Source organism: Bubalus kerabau, chromosome 2 (genome assembly GCF_029407905.1).
Source record: "Bubalus kerabau isolate K-KA32 ecotype Philippines breed swamp buffalo chromosome 2, PCC_UOA_SB_1v2, whole genome shotgun sequence".
NCBI lineage: Eukaryota > Metazoa > Chordata > Mammalia > Artiodactyla > Bovidae > Bubalus > Bubalus kerabau.
Genome location: NC_073625.1, coordinates 189428126 through 189445248, shown reverse-complemented (window position 1 = coordinate 189445248; position 17123 = coordinate 189428126). Strand labels below are relative to the sequence as shown.

At 43.9% G+C, this 17123-nt stretch overlaps 1 long non-coding RNA gene across 1 annotated transcript; it reads right to left on the bottom strand.

Moving 5' to 3' along the window:
* Positions 1 to 8133: 8133 nt before the first annotated feature.
* On the bottom strand, positions 8134 to 17058 carry LOC129644232 (uncharacterized). Its single transcript, XR_008710779.1, has 3 exons — positions 16506 to 17058; positions 11650 to 11840; positions 8134 to 11548 (listed from the first exon to the last, which is right to left on the bottom strand). It is a non-coding gene; the product is annotated as an uncharacterized LOC129644232 (long non-coding RNA).
* Between the last annotated feature and the right edge of the window lie 65 nt (positions 17059 to 17123).

Sequence of the window (17123 nt, the reverse complement as noted above, 5' to 3'; positions counted from 1 at the left end):
TAGCTCACCAGGCTCCTCCGTCCATGGGTTGCCATTTCCTTCTCCAGGGGATCTTCCCGACCCAGGGATCGAACACAGGTCTCCCCCATTGCAGGCAGACACTTTAACCTCTGAGCCACCAGGGAAGCTCTAAAGTTGGGTAGGGGTAGTTAGTTATTGACCTCCTTCTCACCCTGTCGATCGTGCCTTCACGCGTCTCTGCGGCATGCCTGGTCACTGGAAGTATCCCGTTCAAGAGGAGCGGACCCTTACCTCAGCTCCACCAGGAGAAGAGGCCCTCCACTTGGCTAAGGCTGGAGACTCATTCGGGTGGCAAGATAAATGGGTAAAACAGGTCCAACAGGAAACCCTGCCCCATTTGGTTTAAAAAAAAAAAAAAAGCAACCACATAGGATTAACAGAAACTGGTGACTAACAAGATTCTTGAGCTTGTCAGAGTAGTAGCTAAAGGAGGGACTTCCTTGGCTGTCCAGTGGTTAGGACTGTGCCCTTCCAATGCAGGGGGTGCAAGCAAGTTCCATCCTTGGTCAGAGAACTTAGATCCCACATGTTGTGGGCATGCCCCATCCCCACACCCCCCCCATTCCCTCCCCCACCCCCCGCAAAAAAAAAAACTAGCTCAAGGAACAGCTTGCTGAAAGTTCTGCTTTTAACCTGCCTTCATTGACCAAGCTCACCTTAATTACTTTTGACTCCTTTTTGTTGTTTTTCGGTCACTAAGTTGTGTCCGACTCTTTGTGACCCCATGGACTGCAGCACTCCAGGCTTCACTGTCCTTCACTATCTCTGAAAGTTTGCTCAAATGCATGTTCACTGTCAGTGATACTATCTAACCGTCTCATCCTCTGCCACCTGCTTCTCCTTTTGCCCTCAATCTAGTGGCTCAGATGGTAAAAAAAATCTGCCTGCAGTGCAGGAGACCTGGGTTCGATTCCTGGGTCCAGAAAATCCCCTGGAGAAGTGAATGGCCACCCAAATACTGAAGGTGATAAACCACAGGGTCTGAAATTGCAAAGTCCTCATCACCTTCATTCTTGGGATCCTGAGACCTCAGTTCTCTCTCACCAGCATTGGGGTAGACATCTGGCTTGGTTTCCAAGTGGCTTAGTGGTAAAGAATCCACCTGCCAATGCAGGAGACTCAGAAGACCTGGGTTCAGTCCCTGGGTTGGGAAGATCCCCTGGAGGAGGAAATGGCAACCTAGTCCAGTAATCTTGCCTGGAGAATCCCATGACAGAGGGCCTGGCTGGCTACAGTCTGTGGGGTCGCAAAAGAGTTGGACAGGACAACAGCAGGTGTCTCGCTAGAGTCCTAAGACTCAATAACAAAGAAAGCAAAAAGACCTCCTGCAGTTAACGAGGTGGGGTCATCAGCCAGAGTGGCTTGAGGAGGTGGTACTTTGAGGATAACCGTGGGAGGAAGTGACCCAGTGAGTCGGGGGGGTGCATGTTGATGGTTTTTCAAAGAAGCGATATGATTATGGGTGTGAAGGTGACTATAGCAACTGTGTATAAGATCAGTGCCGACTGGAAAGTGAAAATGTATGTGAGAGTTGGGAGTTAAACTTTATTTGGGGAAAATGAGTGTAGCCTGGGAGACAGCCTCTCAGATAACTGAGGAAGTGCTCCGAAAAGGTGGGGGAGGTCAGTGTTATATATGAATTTAGTGAAGGGAGTTCAAGCACAGATTTCAGCAGAGGCTCGCTGCTAGGGGCAGATGTCACTGTTAATGATTCTAGCACTTTTCTAGATACAAGGAGATGGAAGAATTGGGCTCATAAATTCTTCTCCTGAAAATATCTACCTACCCGAAGGCCTGTTCTGCCAGTTTTTCCTGGAGCACAGAGTGCCTTGTTCCTGATCTGCACCCTGAACTACTTTCAGGGGGTATTGTGGCCCGTGACTTCATCCGTGTAGAGGTCGACGTCAAGTGACGATCTGTAGTGGGCACCGGTGCCTAAGCCTGGGGGCAGCAGGGCCTCATTGGAAGCTGCTGCAGTCAGGTGAGGAGGCTACTACATTTGGCCAAAAGGAACAGAAACCGCAGGATCGAGTGCAAGAGGCAAATAGAAAAATCAAGCGGAAGCCAGAGAAAGCACCAGTGGTTTCACAGGGATTTGTGAAGACGGGATTATATCCTATTTAAAGGCCAGCTGGAAAACTGTAGACTAGATTTTGCTGACAGTGGGGGCTCTTGCTCAATTGTTAATTCTCTACCCAGAGTCTTTCTGCAGGCACCAGTCACCTCTGCCTGAAGCTCTAGCAAGTGCTGACCCAGCATTTTTAGGCAAAACCTCAAAAATTGTGTTTGTCAATATTCCTTAATTAATCACATACATTTATTTCTAAACTACTAGAAATCCCACCCACCCATCTTAAAAACCATCAACATGCCCACCCGACCCCCTAATCACTGGGTCACTTCCTCCCATGGTTACCCTCAACATACCTCCACTTCGGCTGATGACCCCAACTCATCAACTGCAGTTTTGTTTTGTTTTAAAACTTAAGATAAACTAAATAACTGGAACATCAGTTGGACCAGTGATGGGTCCTGAACTCAAAAAGGTGTTTGGGCCAAAGAGGAAAATAAAAACACTCAGCTATCACACCTTCCGCATGCATGACCTCACTCTGCATTCTGAGTTTAGATATAGATGCTTGGTAAGCCCCAAAGGAAATGTAATTTTTTAAGTTTAAGTGTAGTTGATTTACAATGGTGTTAATTCCCATTATACAGCAAAGTGATTCATATATATATGTATATATATATTCTTTTAAAAACATTCTTTTCCATTATGGCAAAGGAAATATATTATGAATTATCCTATGTAAATAAATACAATTTAATTATGTGTCTTAGATGAAGATTATTTTGAAAAAGCTTTCAGTAGCTGTGTAGTTTTTCTTATTTATTTATTTTGATTGGAGTAGAGCTGATTTGGCACCCCACTCCTGTACTCTTGCCTGGAAAATCCTATGGATGGAGGAGCCTGGTAGGCTGCAGTCCATGGGGTCGCTAAGAGTCAGACACAACTGAGCGATTTCACTTTGACTTTTCACTTTCATGCATTGGAGAAGGAAATGGCAACCCACTCCAGTGTTCTTGCGTGGAGAATCCCAGGGATGGGGGAGCCTGGTGGGCTGCCGTCTATGGGGTCACACAGAGTCGAACACGACTGAAGCGACTTAGCAGCAGCAGCAGCAGAGTTGATTTACAGTGTTGTGTTAGTTTCAGGTACGCAGCAAAGTGATTCAGCTTTATATGTGTGTACATTATAATAATATAGGTATATTCTTTTTCAGATGCTTTTCCCATATAGGTTAATACAAAATATTGAGTATAGTTCCCTGTGTTACACAGTAGGTCCTTGTTGCTTATCTGTTTTATATTAGTAGTGTGTTTATAATAACTGTCATTTGAAACTATTGTTTACAATGATCACACATAATATGCCTTACTAAGTAAGGTAATTTTCTTATTTTATTTATTTTTTGGTTCTGCTGGGTCTTCGTTGCTGCGCGTGGGCTTTCTCTTGTAGAAAGTGGGGGTTACTCTCTGGTTGTGTGGGGGGGCCTCTCTTTGCAGTGGTTTCTCTTGTTGCAGAGCACAGGCTCGAGGCACACAGGCTTCAGGAGCTGCGGCTTATGGGCTCAGTAGTTGTGGCTTGTGGGCTCTAGAGTGCAGGCTCAGTAGTAATGGCACGTGGGCTTGGTTGCTCTGCAGCATGTGGAATCCTCCTGTACCAGGGATCAATCCTGTGTCCTCTGCATTGGCAGGCATATTCTTATCCACTGTTAACACCAGGGAAGTCTGATAATTTTCTTTTTAATAAAAGAATTTTTAAAAAACAGGCTGCTCAGCAAACAGGAAAAGTAAATTGAAAAGCTTTTATATAAAGAGAAAAGAAAATAAGAAAAGCTCCTGTACCAGGAATTGATCCTGTGTCCTCTGCATTGGCAGGCATATTCTTATCCACTGTTAACACCAGGGAAGTCTGATAATTTTCTTTTTAATAAAAGAATTTTAAAAAAGTAGGCTGCTCAGCAAACAGGAAAAGTAAATTGAAAAGCTTTTATATAAAGAGAAAAGAAAATAAGAAAAGTTGAAGTTAAAGTGCGTGCGAGCTCAGAGTCTGACTCTTTGAAACCCTAGGCCTTGCAACACCAGGCTCCTCTGCCCATGGAATTCTCAGGCAAGAATACTGGAGTGAGTTGCCATTTCCTCTTCCAGGGGATCTTCCCGATCCAGGGATCGAACCCGGGTCTGCCACACTGCGTGCAGACTCATTTCCATCTGAGTTACAGGGGAAGATTATTGTAAATAATGCTGCATTGAGTAGGAGGATGCAGTCATTTCTTCAACACAGTGATTTCTTTTCCTTTGGGTTTATATGCATAAGTGGGATGGCTGGGTCCTGTGACAGTCCTGCTTTTTATTCTTTGAGGAACTGTGCCAGTTTATTATGTTCCCACCAACAGTGTACAGGGGTTCCCTTTTGTCCACATCGTCAACAGCATTTGTTATTTCTTTTCTTCTTGATATTAGCCATTTTAACAGGTGTGAGGTGCTGTCTCACTGTGGTTTTGATTTGCATTTTCCTGGTGATTAGTAACGCTGAGCACCTTTTGGTGTACCTGTTGGCCTTTTGAATATCTTCCTTGGAAAAATGTCTTTTCAGGTCTTTTAAATATCTTTTAACTGGATTTTTTCTCTGCTATTGAGTTGTATGAGTTCTTTATATATTTTGGATATTAACCCCTTATCAAATGTATGATTTGCAAATATTTTGTCCCATTCAGTCAGTTACCTTTTCCTTTTGTTGATTGTTTCTTTGCTGTGCAGATGAGTTTTAGTTTGATGTGGTTTGACTTGCCTTTTTTTTGTTTTTCTTCAAATTGCCTGTGCTTTTGGTGTGAGCCAATTAATCCCTTCCCAGACCAATGTCAAGGAGCTTCTTCCTTGGATGGATATGTATTAGATTCATCTGGTCTAAAATATATTTCAAGACCTATGTTTGTTTATTCGTTTTCTGTCTGGATCACCTATCCATTGTTGAAACGGGGTATTGAAGTTCTCTATTGTTATTGTATTGCTGCCCACTTCTCCCTTCAGATCTGTTAATACTTGCTTAATATACTTAGATGCTCCAATACTGGATGGATCCAAATTATATCTTTATTTCTACCTATATCTATAACATGTGTTTGTGTTGTATCTTCTTGATGAACTGACCCCTTTATAATCATGTAATGATCTTCTTTGTATCTTGTCACTTTCCTTTGTGACCTTGTGGGCTGAGATGTTCTCTCAGCTGTGCTGCCTTAGGGCAGGAGTGATGCAGGTCATGTCAAACTGCTTCTGTTACCTTGTCCATGTCTTTGAAACATACATTTATTCACTCTAATTATGTGCTAGAACTCATCCACTGGAAACCTGGAGTCCTACAAAAGCTGTTTTTCATGGGTGATTATTTAAGACTGTTTTCCATGGCTCCCAGACCATGGTCAAGAGGCCACAGGCTACTGCAGATACCATAGCTGAGACTGAGGTCTGAATGTCTATTACCTGAGACCTGGGTGGACAAGACTTGCCTGGTTCCATGGCATATAGTACTGGATCCCAGTTTTTACGACAGCACTTCTGTCTCTGAAAGTGAAGTCGCTCAGTCATGCCCGACTCTTTGTGACCCCATGGACAGTAGCCTGCACCAAGCTCCTCCGTCCATGGGATTTTCCAGGCAAGAGTACTGGAGTGGGTTGCCATTTCCTTCTCCAGGGAATCTTCCTGACCCAGGGAACCCAGGTCTCCCGCATTATAGACAGATGCTTTACCGTCTGAGCCACCAGGGAAGTCCTGAATGGATTTGTCTCTGAATGGATACTAAATTTTTGTTGTTGGGGGACATGGTGAAAGATACTTTATTCAGCCCCATTGCTGACATCCCCAGCAATGGGGAGTGGAAATGGCAACCCACTTTTTAGGGAGTGGAAATGGCAACTCACTCCAGTATTCTTGCCTGGAGAATCCCATGGACAGAGCCTGGTGGGCTACAGTCCATGAGGTCGCAAAGAGTTGCACATGACTGAGCAACTGAAGAAGATGGAATAGCTCAGTTGGTAAAGAATCTGCCTGCAATGCAGGAGACCCTGGTTCAATTCCTGGGGTAGGAAGATCCACTGGAGAAGGGATAGGCTGCCCACTCCAGTATTCTTGGGCTTCCCTTGTGGCTCAGCTGGTAAAGAATCTGCCTGTGATGTGGGAGACCTGGATTCGATCCCTGGGTTGGGAAGATTCTCTGGAGAAGGGAAAGGCTACCCACTCCAGTATTTAGGCCTGGAGAATTCCATGGACTGTACAGTACATGGGATCGAAAGAGTGGAACACGACTAAGCAACTTTCACTTTCATTGGAACAAAGCACCACCTGCTGGCCTAAGGGAAGTGGACAGTTTAAAGGGGAAAAAGGCCTCTGGACTCCCAACTTGCTAAAGGCAGGCATAGTTTAAGACAGCTGCTCAAAGGGCACATTTTCCAAAGTGACCAAAAATATGCTGGAAAAGGAGGGATATCCAGGAGGGCAGATATGAAAGTCTTGTTGGGTTACAGCTTGGGGAACCCTCCCAGTAAGTGGAACTTGCTGACTCAGGGAACACTTCCTGTCTCTGTGTGCCCTGTGGTCATTTTCCTGGTGATTTCAGAATTGCTGCAGACCAGCGATTGCTCTGTGCATCCCTTTCCTCCCCTTGTCAAATGGAAGCATTTATCCTGGTTAGCCTTCCTCCTTTTGCTGCTATATGTTGGGCGTGGGGGACAGACCACTCCTGTTTGTAGTCTGCAGGTCTCTGGACCAAGAGGAGCCACACCTAAGGACCAGCATCCAACCTAGTATAGATCACGATACCCTGGATTTTAAACCTAGTGCTGGGACCCAGATGAGACCTTGGGGGATCTTGGGAGGAGATGAGATTTCTTCAGTTGCAGGGATGTGAACAATTGAGGCCATAGAGTGGACTGTGGCAGATTTGACTGAAAACCGGCCTTGGTTCTCCACTCTTCCCTCTGTCCAGGCTCTTGTGATGTGACTTTGCAGCCCCTCTCATCAGGAGGGGGATTCATCCCTCCCACCCCTTGGATCTTGCTGCCCTTGTGACTCGCTTTGTCCAACAGAGTATCAGAAGTAACAGTGTCGCAGCTTCAGCTCTGGGCCTTGGGAGGCTCTATGGCCTTTTCTCCATTGTACCTGCCACATAGAAAGCCCCAGTGTTCTTCTGGTGGATAAGAGGCCAGGTAGAGTAGAGATGAGCCACCCAGGCCATCCTAGACCACCCAGTTCTGTCTTCCGACCAGGAGGCAGGCCACAGACACATGAACCAAGGTGTAAACACCAGAAGAATCTCCCAACAAAGGGCAGCCCAAATGGCAAACCTACAGAATCATGACCTAAATAAATGCTTATTGTTGTAGGCTGTCCAATTTTGTGTTTGTTATGTATTATGGTAATGGATAATGGATTTGTTGTTGTTCAGTTGCTAAGTTGTGTCTGACTCTTTGCAACCCCATGAACTACAGCATGCCAGGCTCTCCTGTCCATCACTGTCTCCCAGAGTTTGCTGAAATGCTTGTCTATTCAGTCAGTGATGCTATCTAGCCATCTCATCCTCTGCTGCCCTCTTCTCCTGCCCTCAGTCTTTCTCAGCATCAGGGTCTTTTTCAGTGAGTCAGCTCTTTGCGTCAGGTGGCCAAAGGATTGGTGCTTCAGCTTCAGCATCAGTCCTTGCAATGAATATTCAGGACTGATTTCCTTTAGGATCTCCTTGAATCAAGGGACACTCAAGAGTCATCTCCAGCATCACAGTTTGAATACAGTTGCTAATAACACTGCTAACTGCTTTGAGAGAATTACCACACGAGATGGTAGAAAATGAAATGACACTCCATTTTTATCCATATGGTAAATGATCAATATGCTCTCATTGTTTTATAAATTTCAGAGAAGTAAAACTTGGTTATAATGTAGCCACATTAAGAAATTAATTAAAAAAAAAGCCAAATTGTCCAGAAGTGAAATTTGAGTAGTGAGTTTTGGGTAATATGCTAGAAAAATTAGATAGTAAAATATCCAGGCATCATATTAATGCTGAAAATTATAGTTTACTTAAATATAACAGCAATAATGACAAAAGCCACTTAAAACAGTACCCTTATAGACACACATTAACATCAGATGGCATACAACAAAATAAATACAAGAAGCACCATCAGTTCAGTTCTGTTCAGTCTCTCAGTCGTGTCCCACTCTTTGCAACCCCGTGGACTGTAACCCGCCAGGCTCCTCTGTCCATGGGATTCTCCAGGCAAGAATACTGGAGTGGGTTGCCATTTCCTTCTCCAGGGGATCTTCCCGACCCAGGGATCAAACCCAGGTCTCCTGCATTGCAGGCAGATGCTTTAACCTCTGAGCCACCAGGGAAGCCCAAGTAGCACCATAAGAGATGAAAAAGAAAAGAGTGTGAAAATAAAAATAAGCTGAAAAACATCTCAATTTAGACTTGATTAAAATTAAAAAGTATGGACCTAATAGAAGCAGAAGATATTAAGAAGAGGTGGCAAGAATGCACAGAAGAACTATACAAAAAAGATCTTAATAACCCACATAACCAAGATGATGTGATCTGTCACCTAGAGCCAGACATCCTGGAGTGTGAAGTCAAGTGAGCCTTAGGAAGCATCATTATGAACAAAGCTATTGGAGGTGATGGAATTCCAGTGGAGCTATTTCAAATCCTAAAAGATGATGCTGTGAAAGTGCTGCACTCAATATGCCAGCAAATTTGGAAAACTCAGCAGTGGCCACGGGACTGGGGAAGGTAAGTTTTCATTCCAATCCCAAAGAAAGGCAGTGCTGAAGAATATTCAAACTACTGCACAATTGCATTCATCTCACACACTAGTAAAGTCATGCTCAAAATTCTCCAAGTGAGGCTTCAACTTTCAGATGTCCTGGATTTAGAAAAGGCAGAGGAACCAGAGATCAAATTGCCAACATCCGCTGGATCATAGAAAAAGCCAGAGAATTCCAGAAAAATATCTACCTCTGCTTCATTGACTATGCCAAAGTTTTTGACTGTGTGAATCATAACAAACTGTGGAAAATGCTTCAAGAGATGGGAATACCTGACCACCTTACCTGCCTCCTGAGAAACCTGTATGTAGGTCAAGAAACAACAGTTAGAAGTGGACATGGAACAACAGACTGTTTCCAAATTGGGAAAGGAGTACATCAAGGCTGTATATTGTCACCTTGCTTATTTAACTTATATATAGAGTACATCATGCAAAATGCCAGAGTGGATGAAGCACAAGCTGGAATCAAGATTGCCAGGAGAAATATCAATAACCTCAGATATGCAGATGACACAACCCTTATGGCAGAAAGTGAAGAGGAACGAGGAACTGAAGAGCCTCTTGATGAAAGTGAAAGAGGAGAGTGAAAAAACTGGCTTAAAACTACATTCAAGAAACTAAGATCATGTCATCGGGTCCCATCACTTCATGACAAATAGATGGGGAAACAGTGAGACTTTATTTTCTTGGGCTCCAAAATCACTGCAGCCATGAAATTAATAGACACTTGCTCCTTGGAAGAAAAGCTATGACAAACCTAGACAGCATATTAAAAAGCAGACATTACTTTGCTGACAAAGGTCCATAGAGTCAAAGCTATGGTTTTTCCAGTAGTCATGTGTGGATGTGGGAATTGGACCATAAAGAAAGCTGAGGGCTGAAGAATTGATGCTTTTGAACTGGTGTTGAAGAAGACTCTTGCTTGTCCCTTGAACATCAAGGAGACCAAACTAATCAATCCTAAGGGAAATCAGTCCTTTATATTCATTGGAAGGACTGATGCTGAAGCTGAAGCTTCAATCCTTTGGCCAGCTGATGCAAATAACTGACTCATTAGAAAAGACCCTGATGCTGGGAAAGACTGAAGGCAGGAGGAGAAGGGGACGACAGAGGATGATGAAAGGTAGTTGTTGAATCACGCGAATACACCGGGATTCTTGGCCCCCGGAGGAGAAGAATTCAATCCGGGGCCAGAGACGAGGCTTGATCGCTCAGAGCTTTTGTGTAATAAAGTTTTATTAAAGTATAAAGGAGATAGAGAAAGCTTCTGACATAGGCATCAGAAGGGGGCAGAAAAGAGTACCCCCTTGCTAGTGTTAACAATGAGGTTATATAATCCAAAGACTGTCTGGAGGTTGCAAAGACCTCATCAGACCCACTCCCATAATTTACATCTTAAGGTAACACTGTCCTCAGGCAAGATGCATCCTTGTAAAGACCGGGTCTACTCCCATAATTAACATTTTAAGATAACAAAAGGTTGAATCCAAAGACTGTCCTTAGGCAGGATACATTATTGTTATATAATCCTAAGGAATGTAGAGAAAGACAAAAAAGTTTGTCCTTTCTTCCTCCTTGAGAATTCCAGACCCCTCTCTCCTTGGGGACCCCTAGACTCCCTATCAACCTGCCTAGGAAATGACTCTCTCATTCCCCCCTTTTCTTTTAGGAGAATTATGTTGCCTAGGGAAAAGGGGCGTCATTCTCATTCCATAACTACTTCTGAGCTGACAAGGGGCGTTGTCCCTAAATTGGTGAGGCAACATATTCTCCTAATCCTCATATTGAGGATATCTGATCCAGGGGCCCCAAATAGTAGTTGGAGGAAGCTACAGCAGTAGCAGGAGTTTGAGCAACCATTTGTAACTGAAAAGCTTTCATGCAGCTAGAAACAAATCCAGTTATACAATTACAGGTGCAGGGAGCAAACAGCAAGAACAAAACAACCAGAATTATTGTAATTAAGATAGTTGTCCACCATGGGGAACTAGTTAACGTCTCCCAAAGTGAGGCAATTGAGGCTTCAGGAGTATCCATGGCCCTAATCATCTTGTTCATGTGGTTAGTAAAATGAGTAACATTCGTGCTCATATCAGGTATATATGTACAGCATTGGGAATGAATAATGGCACAAGTTCCTCCTTGTGCAGCTGTCAGAATATCTAGAGCCAATCTGTTTTGTAAAACCACCTTTCTAATTTGTGCTTGTTCAGCATTAAGAGCTGAAATAGCCTTTTGAGAATCTTGTTTACCTTATATGTAGCAAAATAGTCATTGAACCGAGACAATGTATAATCAAAATTAAAAGTCACATTATGTCCATGGTTAGAGTACAAAGTATTGCACCAGTCCATGTTAGGGTTGGTAGATGTCATCAGATGAAGAAGAGGCATTGCATGTGATTGTTGTCGAAGGTATTCACAGACTTGGAGAAAGTCTTTTCCTTGAAGTGGGGATGTCCACCACAGGAAGCCTTCCACTGACGAAGAGGGGAGCACTCCACAGACCCAGCAGTTAGACCGATTGTGGAATGCAGCATAGGAGTGAGCCCAGGACAGGAAGACATTGTCTTGAGGATCCAATGGCAGACTCAGGATATTTGGAGTCAGCAGAAGTAAGCTCACATAGGCTATCAGGTACATCTAAAAGGTACAAAGTCAGAGCATAGAAAGTAAAGACATAAAATGAAGTCACTTAATTCTGGTCAGGGTGCCACCTCTTAACTCAAGTATGATGTACCCACGAATCAATTCCTGGCACTTTGACAGCTGTGGGAGAAGAAAGAATAACCTGGTAAGGACCTTCCCAGAGAGGCTCGAGGGATGGGCCCCCAGATCCCAATGTTTTTATGAGGACCTCGGTTCCTGGCTCAAATAGAGGCTTGCTTGTCTCGGAGGCTGGGTCAGGAGTCGTCTCCCAGAGTTCTGTTAATGCCTGTTGAAAAGCTGAGAGCTGAGTTACATATTTAGTTAATTCCAAGGCTTCAGGGTCTATAACAATGTCTGTGCGTAAGAAAGGCCTTCCATAAATACATTCAAAGGGCGACAGTCCCTTCTTTTTGGGGGTAGTTCGAGCCCTCATTAAAGCTATGGGTAGGACTTTAATCCATTTGTCCTGCGTCTCTTGAGTTAATTTGCACAGATGTCTTTTGATAATGTCATTAGCTTTTTCAACCTTCCCTGAGGATTGGGGTCTCCAGGAACAGTGTAAGTGATATTCTATTCCTAGAGCTTTAGACACCCCCGAGTTACAGCAGCTTTAAAGGCGGAGCCATTGTCACTCTGAAGGCTCCGTGGCAGCCCAAACCTGCGGATAATTTCATGGATTAAAATCTTTATAACCTCCTTAGCCTGTTCACTACGACTGGGAAAAGCCTCAATCCATCCAGTAAAGGTATCTACCCAAACTTGTAAGCAAGAATATCTATTAGCTTTTGGCATGTGAGTAAAATCAATTTCCCTCTCCTTCCCACTTCGTTGTAATCCAGATTTTGCTAGCTTTTCAGTCTTTGGGTTATTTTTTTTTTACAAATCTCACACCTTTTGATAATATTCTTTAAAGTTTTCATTACATTTTTACCTTCAAACAAACGAGAAACCATTTGGTAAGTACTCTCGGCACCCAAATGAAAACTCTGAGGTAAACCCTTAAGAATTTTCCACTGAGCATTTTCAGGAATTATTAATCGTCCATCCTTAGACTGTAACCATCCTTTATCAGTAATCTTTGCTCCTCGTTTCTCATATCTTTCTAATTCTTCCTCAGTATATTGTGGTCTTTCCTGTTCCATAGGACCTGTCCAGATCAAAGGCGTCTGCAGTGAAGGGGTTTCGTAAAGTGCCGCTTTTCTGGCTTGACAGTCAGCCAGATGATTACCTTCGGCTATTTTACTCCCATCCCTGCTGTGCCCTTTGCAGTGCATAACAGCTACTTCTTTAGGACAATATATAGCAGTTAAAAGTCTCTCAGTCTCTCTGAAATGCTTAATAGGTTCTCCTGTTGCTGTTTTAAAGTGTCTCTCTTTCCATATTGCAGCATGAGTGTGTAAAGTCAAATAAGCATACCTAGAATCTGTGTAGATATTTACCCGCTGCCTTTTGCTGAACTCTAGAGCTCGGGTCAGGGCCACAAGCTCCGCTAACTGAGCACTGGTTCCCTGGGTGAGAGATTTTGCTTCCAAAACCTGTTCAGCAGTCACCACGGCGTAACCTGCTTTACACTTTCCATCCTGAACAAAAGAACTGCCATCTGTAAATATTTCCATGTCAGGATTGTCTAATGGGGTATCCTTTTAGATCCTCCCGAGCTGCATAGTTTAAAGTTAGGAATTGAGAACAATCGTGACCAGGTGTTTCATTTTCCTTCTCAGGAAGGAAAGTGGCAGGATTTAAATTTCCACAAACTTTAAGCTTAGTTACTGGTCTTTCTAACAACAATGACTGATACTTAAGAAGCCTACTGTCTGTCCTCCAAATATTAACCTTAGAATTTAAGATTCCACTCACATCATGAGAAGTCAGTACAGTAAGATTTCGTCCATTAATTATTTTTAAAGCTTCAGTTGCTAATAAAGCCGCTGCCCCAATTACTCTTAGGCAGTGGGGCCACCCACGTGAAACAACATCTAATTCTCTGCTTAGATAAGCAATAGGTTGCTGGTGAGGCCCTCGGGGTTGTGTCAAAACTCCCAATGCCACACCTTTTCTTTCAGTGACAAACAAATTAAATTCTGACCCTGTGGGCAAGCTCAGAGCTGGAGCTTGCAGGAGAGCAGTCTGAAGAACCTTAAAAGCCTTTTGAGTTTCTGGAGACCAAACCAGTTTGTTGGTTTGGGCCTGCTGAGTTTCAGCTATAAGTTTATATAAAGGCCGGGCAAGTTCCCCGTAACCCGGAATCCAAATGCGACAGTAACCTGTGATTCCCAAAAATCCTCTCAATTGTCTTAAAGTCATAGGTAGGGGGTGATTTAGTATAGGTTTAATTCTCTCAGGGCCTATGGCCCTAGTCCCTTCTGATATGATTAGGCCCAGATATCTAACTGATTGTTGACAAAGCTGAGCCTTTTCTCTTGATGCCTTGTAACCACAGTCTGCCAGAAAGTTTAAGAAATCTTCTGAGGCTCGCGAACAAGCTTCCTCTGTCTCAGCACAGAGCAAAATATCATCTACATATTGTAACACCACTGCTTCAGAGCTATTAAAGTTTTGTAGATCCCGTGACAAACTTTGTCCGAATAAGTGAGGACTGTCACGAAATCCCTGAGGCAAAACTGTCCAGGTTAACTGAGAAGCTGGCTGTGTAGGGTCTTCAAAGGCAAATAGAAATTGACTTTCTTCTGCCAAAGGCACTGAATAGAAGGCATCCTTTAAATCAATTACTGAGAAATATTTGGCCCGTTCAGGAATTTCAGACAATAGAGTAAATCTATCCTTTAAGATCACTTTTCCCTCTTCACTTTCGGGATCAATCTCAGTGAATCTGCGAAGGCCTTCTCTCAGTCTATCTAGGAATTTACCAGGAGCTTCTTTTCCCTCCTGTTCTATATCTGCCAATTTGCCATAGTTTAAAGGCTTAGAACGTGCCTGCCTAAGTCCTTCAAGAATACATCTAACAAAATGACTCTGATCCCATCTTCCTTTAGCTGTGTTGTAGTCCCAGTCTGGTTCTATAGTTGGGACCGCCTGATTCCCAGTGGGGAGGGCCACTATCTCATTCTCCCTCTTCCCTACTGATTCATTACCAAGCCATTCATCTCCATAAGCAACTGCTTTTCCCAAAACTCGAGTCTTTGACTCGGGAGTCAGCGTTTATCCCAAGATATACACCACATCCTTCCAAGTGAGGTCATAAAGCAGAGTAACACCTTTAAAAGCTCTAATATATTTTTCTGGGTCATCTAAATAGTCTCCCAGATCCTCCTTGATTCTTTGTATTTCTTGATAAGAAAAAGGCTTATTAACTCTCACAGACTGATTATTTCTCCCGGTGGGTGTTTCATAAAGAGGCAACAGCTTGTGTGGCTGTTCCTCGGTCTCTTTGGCTGCTCTGAGCATATGATTCCAGGGATAGATTGGAGAAACCTGTTTTTCCTCTTCTCTTTGTCTCCTGTCCTCCATCTCATCTCTTACTTCAATGGTCTGAGTTTCTACTGAAACCAGAGTAGTCTGAGGTCGTACTGAGACAGGAGTTGTTTGGACCTCCATGTGGGCAGTTTGAATCCCAGTTTGGAGTCCCCAGCACGGAGGCAGAGTAAGAGGACAGGAGGGAGCTGAAGGTTTCACGCCCAAATCTATACCCTTAGGACATAAGTCTGGCATATTTCGCAGAGAGAAAAAGGGCAACACATATGCTACTTCTACCCATTTCCCTTGTTCCTTACAGAACCTGTCTAATTGTAGAACAGTATTATACTTAAGAGACCCTCCAATTGGCCACTGTTTGCCGTCCTCCAATGGATACCCTGGCCATGCAGTATCACATAGGAAGACCAGGTGTGTCTTCTTTAAGCCCTGGGGATCAAATCTATCCCAGTTTTTCAGGATACAGTTCAAAGGAGTGAGGCTGGAATTGTTAGCTCCCATCTGTAAGAGAGAAAAAAAGCGACCAGCGCCATTTTTCTACCGGAGGCATCACTCCCTGCTCCAGATGGGGGTGTAGACAGACGTTACACCAAAAGCTTTTCCTTCCTGGTTGGACTTAGTCTGTCCCTTACCCACGCAGGCGCCGTACTCGTCCCTCCCGGTTCTACCACTGAGATGGGGGTGGGGATGTACCAGGGGTAGACTTGATAGCATCCCTACTTGACGTCCAGCTCTTCACACTTAACCTTGCTTGCCTCTGATGTCACCCGGGGTGAATCAGAGTAACCTTCCGGAATGCCTCCCAAGCTAAAACCGCTGTGGGAAACATTCGTCACCTGAGTGCCTGTGCACGACCCTGAATATTTCCTAACCACAATAAGACTGACGCGAACATAAAACTGAGATGTTCTTTCCAAGCATCACCACACCAGTATAACAGCCTCCTCTGATCCACTAAGAGCCGGCATTACCAAAGGAAAAAACCCATCACGGTCCCAATCTGAGTAACCTTTAACCTCAGAGATGTTCTGGGAGCTAGAGCTCCATCTAGCTTCTGAACTTTTGATTCCTAGTGAGGCTAGACACTTTCTTGACTACCTATCCAAGTTTGGGACCTAAGCCACAGTATACAGTAACAGTATAGATCACAAGTCCCTTGAAAGTCTATGATCCGATAGATTAGGTTAGTACTTCTAATTCCCAAGGAGTTATGAAATGGTCAAAGAGACTGAAAAGTTTGACCGAGAAAGGTGAGTTCGGTCCACACACTTTGCCCATTTCTGGTCGGTTCCCAAAGGAGACACTGGATGCCTCTTGGCATTGGCAGGTCAGTATAACGCCCCGACAGGTTTCTGCCATAAGCCGTATGAGATCACTGTGGAACCGCAGAGCAGGGCCCCTTACTTGCTTCACTCAGGGCCTGCCATTCATTCACACAAGCACACGGTACAGTTAGTAAAGCACAGCAGAAAACGTGTTCGCTAAGAGAACAAAGAACTAAAGCTCCAAGCATCCTTACCTTGTCCTGAAGGATCCCGGACGAGCCCCCAAGATGAAAGGTTGTTGTTGAATCACGCGAATACACCGGGATTCTTGGCCCCCGGAGGAGAAGAATTCAATCCGGGGCCAGAGACGAGGCTTGATCACTCAGAGCTTTTGTGTAATAAAGTTTTATTAAAGTATAAAGGAGATAGAGAAAGCTTCTGACATAGGCATCAGAAGGGGGCAGAAAAGAGTACCCCCTTGCTAGTGTTAACAATGAGGTTATATAATCCAAAGACTGTCTGGAGGTTGCAAAGACCTCATCAGACCCACTCCCATAATTTACATCTTAAGGTAACACTGTCCTCAGGCAAGATGCATCCTTGTAAAGACCGGTCTACTCCCATAATTAACATTTTAAGATAACAAAAGGTTGAATCCAAAGACTGTCCTTAGGCAGGATACATTATTGTTATATAATCCTAAGGAATGTAGAGAAAGACAAAAAAGTTTGTCCTTTCTTCCTCCTTGAGAATTCCAGACCCCTCTCTCCTTGGGGACCCCTAGACTCCCTATCAACCTGCCTAGGAAATGACTCTCTCAATGAGATGGTTGGATGGCATCACCAACTCAATGGACATGAGTTTAAGCAAGC